Source organism: Anabrus simplex, chromosome 3, assembly GCF_040414725.1.
Source record: "Anabrus simplex isolate iqAnaSimp1 chromosome 3, ASM4041472v1, whole genome shotgun sequence".
Classification (NCBI taxonomy): Eukaryota; Metazoa; Arthropoda; class Insecta; order Orthoptera; family Tettigoniidae; genus Anabrus; species Anabrus simplex.
In genome coordinates, this window is record NC_090267.1 from 399,606,828 (window position 1) to 399,612,827 (window position 6,000).

Consider the following 6,000-nt stretch of genomic DNA (forward strand, 5'->3'; position numbering starts at 1 on the left):
TTATGTGCCAGTATAACTACCGACACGAGCCTGGTACATGTGAGCATCTTCAAATGACATCGGACTGATCCGGGATAGAAGCCGCCAGTTTGAGCTCAGAAAGTCAGCGCTCTACCGTCTGAGCTATTTATCTCGGCTTTATTACTGTTAATAATGTTATTCGTTTTTACGCCCAACTAACTACTTTGGACGGTTTTTTTGCTGGTTGCTTTACGTCGCACCGACGCAGATAGGTCTTATGGCGACGATGGGACAGGAAAGGCCTAGGAATTGGAAGGAAGCGACCGTGGTCTTAATTAAGGTATAGCCCCAGCATTTGCCTGGTGTGAAAATGGGAAACCACGGAAAACTTGGACGGTTTTCGGCGACGCCGAGGTGCCGGAATTTTGTCCTACAGCAGTTCTTTTACATGCCAGTAAATCCACCGACACGAAGCTGGCGTATTTGAGTACTTTCAAATACCACCGGTCTGAACCAGGATCCAACCTGCCAAGTTAGGGTCGGAAGGCCAACGCCTCAGCCGCCTGAGCCTCTCAGCCTGGCGTAGGCATTATGCGTATCATCATCATCATCATCATCATCATCATCGTCATCATCTTCTATGCATGGGGGTTCACGTACCAACCATTCGGTCAGGTAGTGCTTAGCTGAGGAAATGAATGACTACGTATTAGAATATATTTGAGAAGAATACCGGCATTCTAATACGTGACTGTTGAGATCATGATCACAACCTCGCAGTAACCTCCAGTTATACGTCGAATCTGAACGACAAATACGTAAACCTTCATTTTAAAAATCCCATGAGCATTATTATTTGGGATATTCTGATAATAATTGGTATCCTGATATCCACTGACCAAACCTATCTTTGGTGAGATACAGTGTGCACAATTCGCTGTGTTTTCTGGTATGAGCAGTATCGTAGCCAGAATCGACCTATGGATGGAAGGGGTATAGTTACAAGGTGATGATAGAATATAATAAAGGTGCTTGTGCGTCTGTGGTGTGCGCAAGTACGAGTGTCATAAGGACACTGATATAAGTAAATTGCAGTACACTAAAAAAATCTTCTTTAAAATGTAGAACAAGGACAATACGATCAAAGTGAATAGTTTTATGACGAATGGTATATTCAGATTATTAATATTCACTTTTTGCTAGTGGCTTTACGTCGCACCGACACAGATAGGTCTTATGGCGACGATGGGATAGGAAAGGCCTAGGAGTTGTAATTAAGCGGCCGTGGTCTTAATTAAGGTACAGCCCCAGCATTTTCTGCTGTGAAAATGGGAAACCACGGAAAACCATCTTTAGGGCTGCCGACAGGGGGATTTGAACCCACGATCTCTAGGATGCAAGCTCATAGCCGCGCGCCCCTTTCCGCACGCCAAGTCACCCGGTATAAATATTCAAAAGAGCCATTCCGTTGAGTCGACTTTCACTTCTTTATTGTCAATTTCTGTTTAGTTTATTTTGTAAAATTTCCATGGGGTGGGGGTTCTAACTCCCTCTAATCCCCTCCCCCCCAATTTCGCCATCCCCTGAGTATGAGCTGGATCAAGTTAGTTACTTTAATATTTCTGTCCCAGTCAAATCCTTGGCCGTGAAAACACGAAAGTGCCTGAGGTATGAGCAATGTTAGTAACACCATTCTCCACATAGTCAGTCCCTGCGAGAAACTGTAGAAAAGTGTTGGTCGTAAGTTTGATTTGTGTAAGCATTTCAGCGAGCTTGGCGGACAGATATGTAATAGTATTTTCTGGCTCGGTGAGGAAAGCAAAGCCTCATTTTCTCATTTCCCTAGCACACATTTTCAGTGACACCTAAGTTGTCTATGACAGGTGAGGACCCAACCAGGTTTAAGATACGTAACTTCCTGATATTCGAGATACTCCTCACTAGGCTATTGAAAAATCATCTAATGTTTTCAAACTAGCAAGCAACTATGGGAAACGTGTCCATTGACCGTGACAAAAGATACTAACGCATAAACGCCGCAGTTATTTATCAACACTCTCAACTAAACGTAATTCATGGACAGTGATGCGAAAACAAGAGGAATGGTAGAAAAGTGACATCCCCACTGGCTTCTCACCAAGGTGGACGCAGTTCAAAACCCGACCAATGCATGTGCGGTTTTTGAGATAAAAATCACTTCCAGTTATTCTGATTTCACGAAAAAATGGAGGTACCGAGGCTATAATGATAACAACAATCACCTAAAACTACTTGTTTGCCTTTGTGCCTAGTATCGGAACCTTTTGAAATGACAGGGGGGCGGGGGAGTAAGAAAACCAAGGAGTGAACCAAACAGTTGTAAAATGTAATTTTAAAAATTATTTCGGATCTTAAGTGTACGACGTTAAAAATGTTTATATGGTGAAGGAAACAGATGAAATAAGATAAACTGTAAAACAGAGCGTTGAAGAGGTGCTTAGTTCGTACTCCGGAGAGGAATGTTGAAGGGTTTGACGATCGAAAAAGAAAATATACAATTTTTTAATGACAGTTCTCATACTCTCCTTTAAATTCTCGACGAGCAAGAAGAGCAGTATTTTCTCGGCTATGAATTTCTTCGCCCTTCTTGTAAAATATTATTTGTATTCTTTCTACACTTTCTTCATCAACCTCACCCTTACAAGAACCTAGCATGAAGGAAGACAGTAAGATTGGGACAGCATTACCACAGAAGATTGAAAGGTTACCGGGAAAATAAATAGAAAAGGTAATTATTAGTATCACTGGAGGCCGGGATTAGTACTCTTTTTGGATCAAGTCTGTTTTATCACTGCAAACAATCTACAACTCACATCAGAATTTGTTGCTTACCGTATCAGTATTTTAAAAATGAGTTAAAATCATTCCACTTTCTATTCTCTTTGACGTCATTCCTTTATCGTTCCAGTATTTTTTCAATGTTCACTACTGATATGTTTGTTGCACTACAGTGGACCACATGGGATGCTGAGCGATGTATTCGCGGCATCGGATCAGGCTGGGGGTCCGACCCCAGCGCTCCTACTGGCTGATCTCTCGACTTAAGGAAGGCGGACAGCTCGCGCGACAGCCTGCACGCTAGTGTCCTCTTCAGGAGTTTGGGAGACCTACTAGGGAATGCTTTGGAACAGTGTTATGAACGTCGAAACGAAGATAATTCCTGATTGTTGTTAAACCTAGATCTTCTCACATCCATAGCGTTACAGTGTTAACAGTGCGTTGTAACCTGCTTCCGTGGATTAATGATAGTGTTCGACTCATGATTCTACGTTAGCGGGTTAGATATCGGTGGAGGTTGTCGATTCTTAAAGTGCGGTCAAAAATCATAAATCCAGTTTATTGTTGTTAGCATGCTGAAGATCTTTGGTGGCGCAAGTAGATATGCAACCTAGATGGCACTACTTTAGAAGTCTGCAACTCTATAGCTGTGAAAACAAAAAAATTAACAAACCCCAAGGCGCTTAACGCCCTTGAAAGGGCTTTGGCCTGCCCAGCGACCGCTGCTCAGCCCGAAGGCCTGAAGAATACTAGGGGCCGTGTGGTCAGCACGACGCTTCCTCTCGGCCGTTATTCTGGGCTTTCGAGACCGGGGCCGCCATCTCATCGTCAGATAGCTCCTCAATTCTAATCACGTAGGCAGAGTGGACCTCGAACCAACCCTCAGGTTGAGAGAAAAATCCCTGATCTGGCCGGGAATCGAACCCGGGGCCTCGGGACGAGAGGCAGGCACGCTACTCCTACACCACGGGGCCGGCCTATGGCTTTGACCATAGCATTAATTAATTAAATTAATTAATTAATTAAATTTATTTATTTATTTATTTATTTATTTAATTATTTATTTATTTATTTATTTATTTATTTATTTATTTATTTATTTATTTATTCTTCTGCGCGAATGGGTCACTTAGGAAAACGCAGAATCAACATTTGTTGAGCTTTCCTCTTTGCCCAATAGTTCTTTGTTTTCATAGATTGTTGTAATTTATTTTTGTCCGACCAAGAACGACGTGTTGGTTTCTTCTCGTCTTATCAATTTTCGTGCGTGAACAATTTTCCTGATTATATTTCTATCCTGCAGATTTAGTGATCCTAATTCAGGGAGGATTTTTCCACTTGCTTATACAATTCACATCTCATACGTTCTATTTGCAAAATATTGTGTATTTTATAAGTCAGTATTATTCATTTTTTCCAAATAGCTTATACAAGGAATTTGTAGCACTCTCATTGTATCAGTAAATTTAGATATTTTTACATATACTTCCTAACTGGGTTTGAGTAATGCATTCTATTTTTAATTCTTGGAACTTTTTCATCATGATTTTCCTTTCCTTAATCTCTAATCGTTCCTTTAATTTTTTATAATGTAATTTGAGCGTTTCTGAAGCATAAAGAGCTTCAGGTGTGATCACTGTTAAGTAATGACGAATTTACTGTTCCAAGACTAGCACTTCTTGTAAAAAAAATTCTTTGTGTCTTGAAAATCATTTTTCATTTTCTGAATTCTTGAAGCTAATGATTTATTTTCATTGCCATTTTCAATGATCCATTGACCTAAGTACTTAATTTCTTTAGGCTACTCATACAATTTTATTCATATCAGTGGTAAGTTTAGATGGAACAATTTTGATATTTGTCATAAATTTAGTTTTTCATTTTTATTTCTGTATTAATTAATTAAGTTATACTGTATATCCTAATGTCGACGGTTTAAAGGTGAAAGTCACCAAGTGACATTTTCATGGTCCTGAGATAATATACCTTTCCTGGCCATAATTGAACCAGAAATGCAGTTGGTGAATTCTTCTCAAATAAAAAATAGGATGGAGCCTTCGTATGCACTTGATGACCTCTTTATGAGACAGAAGTTTGATATGAAACCACATATAACTCAACTTTGGCCTGAAGTGCGATTAGTGAGTTTTACCTATAAACCAACGATATAAAGGCCTACAAGTATCTCGTAGACTATAAATTATTATTATGACAATCTGACTGTATGGCCCATGTTCAACAGAATTTCTTTCTGCATTATTGAAATTAAATGCTTTATACCTAGTTCTTTCAGGCATGTTAACAGCGCTTTTGGGCCGATACATGTCACTGACAGCACCACGCGTATGACTCTCGTGCGGTTTAGTCTCCACATCTTCTTCACCTCGTCTTCCAGTCTGTATTTATTAAATTTCTCCGCCTGGGTGGTTTAAATGTTGTGGTTCAGTGGGATGGCGATGTCTGTCACTTTGGTATCCATATTGAGAAGAACAATATCAGGACGATTTGACAAGATTGTCTGGTCAGTTAAAATAGATCTGTCTCAGCACATTTATTATTTGTTGTTTTCAAGCACACTGGATGAGTGATAGTAAAAATAATGTTATTGGCATTACGTCCCACTGACTACTTTTACGGTTTTCGAAGACGCCGATGTATCAGAATGTATTCCTTAGGAGTTAATTTAAGTGCCAGTAAATCTACCGATACCAGGCTGACGTATTTGAGCACCTTCAAATACCACCGGATTGAACCAGATCGATGACTGATAGTTGGAGTACGTCACGCTCGATTCTAATAGTCCACATGTCACTGCAAGTTCTTGATGCAGGTTTTGGCTACTTCATTGTGCTTCTTAGTCTCCTTGGCTGAATAGTCAGCGTTGAGGCCTTCGGTTCAGAGGGCCCCCAGGTTCGATTTCGGGCTGGGTCGGCGATTTTAATCGCGCTTGATTAATTCTTTTGGCTCCGGGTCTGGTTGTTTATGTTTGTCCCAACACTCTCCTCTTCATATTTAAACAACACACCACACTACCAACCACCACAGAAAAAAGCAATAGTGATTACATCGCGTCAGGAAGGACATCCGGCCATAAAACAGGGCTAAATCTAAATGTTCCGCATATTTCGCACCTGCGATCCTACAGTGTAAGGAAAATAGGTATAAGAAGAAGCCAGCACAGGACAGGCATCAGTTATATGATCGATGGTTTCTAGTGATGAG

General features: G+C 40.5%; 1 protein-coding gene across 1 annotated transcript in view; it reads right to left on the minus strand.

Moving 5' to 3' along the window:
- LOC136867374 (glutamate receptor ionotropic, kainate 2) overlaps positions 1 to 2,968 on the minus strand; it is a 207,890-nt gene extending 204,922 nt beyond the window's left edge. Inside the window, exon 1 of the mRNA XM_067144550.2 lies at positions 2,833 to 2,968. The gene's annotated coding sequence lies outside the window, so the exon portion shown is untranslated. The remainder of the gene's footprint in view (positions 1 to 2,832) is intronic.
- Between the last annotated feature and the right edge of the window lie 3,032 nt (positions 2,969 to 6,000).